The sequence below is a fragment of the Buceros rhinoceros genome, unplaced genomic scaffold (assembly GCF_000710305.1).
Source record: "Buceros rhinoceros silvestris isolate BGI_N320 unplaced genomic scaffold, ASM71030v1 scaffold19465, whole genome shotgun sequence".
Taxonomy (NCBI): Eukaryota; Metazoa; Chordata; class Aves; order Bucerotiformes; family Bucerotidae; genus Buceros; species Buceros rhinoceros.
The window spans coordinates 13,106-15,031 of NW_010412493.1; positions in this window are offsets into that span (position 1 = coordinate 13,106).

Sequence of the window (1,926 nt, forward strand, 5' to 3'; positions counted from 1 at the left end):
GAGCTACACAATCAAACTTCAAGGTATGTTCTAGGAGACTACAGACCTCTACACAGTGATAAAGGATTTTGGAGGAAAGATCTATTTCCCACGTTTAATACTTCATGAACAAGATCAGGCTTCTGCCTTGTTTTCAAGAATGTATCTATTGCAGTGTGTGTGTATGTATGTCTGTTTTCTCCCCACATATCCCAAAGGTGGGCATTTTCTATAAAGCAAACCGAATCAGTATTTGAAGTTTAGCAAGTCCCTTACGGTGTTTCACTCTTTAAAAGGATTCTCTGCCTGGAGAAAGCCAGGAGCAACGTGACTGAAATTTTCCATATCTCCACTGGGACTTGAGCTGTGAGTTACAAGTGATTTGCAGGGGCTTTCGCCTTTGCAGGTTTTACGGAGTTTAGGGGCACTTTCCCTTACACGAACGGGATCAAATGCGAGCTGCCTGAAGTGCAACTGCAGCACTGCGCCTTTTTTTTTTTTCTTTTTCCTTTCAGCATTTAATATCAAAGGGTGCAGCTACCCAGAGCAGGGATGGGAAAGTCCCTTCGCTAATTAGTTTTCCTACTCGCAGCAGCAGCTGCTGGAGCCCAGCCGCCCGCAGCAGCCCCGCCTCGCCGGCAGTCCGGCAAGCTGCCTGCGGGCCTGAAGTGCTGACCGGTGAAATCCGGCTCCGGCTTAATGAGACCGAGCTAGGCAGAGTCAATTAAATCAAATTCCCACTAACATCCCTAATATATCTGCAGTGTGTGCAAGCAGAGGCGGCGGCAGCAGCGAGAGAGTCACAGTATTAATAAAGGGATTCAGTGCCGCATTACAAAAAAAAAAAAAAAAAAAGGGGAAATCTCCATGCAAGCCTATTTGGAGGTAAAAGCTGTTAAAGTTTTATGGATAAAAAAGACCAAATCAAAACCACCCCAATAAAAAAAAAAAAAAAAAAAAAAGGCGAGCGAGAGGGGAGGAGGCAGGAAACTTCTCTGTGTTATTTACATTGGGGAAGGGGTGAGGGAAGGGTGTTTGTGTCTCTGCGTGTGAATGAATAAGAGAGAGGAAGGGAGGGAGGAGGGGAGGAAAGGGGGGAGAGAAACACACACAGAGCACTGAAAGGAGGCTCTGTCCCCTAAACCCGAATAACCCACTTGCAAGAAATGATGCTGGAAAAATGGTAAGGACCCAGAGTTGAAAACATTTTCACTTTAATACTGAAAAAATATGCCATTATAAAATCCTCGAATAGAATTAGTAAGTTTCACTTGCTTCCTCAGTTCTGGTTTCCTCAAGTTATATTAAGATTTACAACAGCACAGAATTTTCTACCATTAAACTTTGCAGCCTAAGCACTAAAGTGACATTAATTGGTCATGCTTAACTGCCTTGGATTTTTTTTTTTTTGTATGTTTACACTGTTACCATAAGAGAAATCAAGGGTACTAATTTTTACATTCAGATGGAAAGGCAATACTGAATACGTATATTGAAGAATAGAGAGATAAAATAAAACCAAAGCCTTCCCTCACCCCCCCACCCCGATAAATGAAACACAACCCACCATCAACAAAGCAAATCTCTCCCAGCAAAGTAATTCCCGCCTGAAAAAAAAAAGCCTAAGAAAAAAAATCCAATGAGAATATTCATGCAACTATGTCTTAAATAAAACCTTTACAATTTTTTCCACAGTAAAAGTACGATCTCTACTGCCTATTGATCACACAAAAATGGCGAAATGGCACTTTTTATTATTATACTGTATTTCGTATATAGAAGGTTTGATACGAAGGGACTTATCAGGTAAGAGGGATGATGGTGTGAACTAGACGCTGCTTCCAGTTGGGGGCTGGAGCGTCCCTGGGGTGCGTTGTATCCATGCGAGCCATGCAGCACTTTTTTTTTTTTTTTTTTACTCCTTTTGTCTGTTTGTTTGGGGGCGCG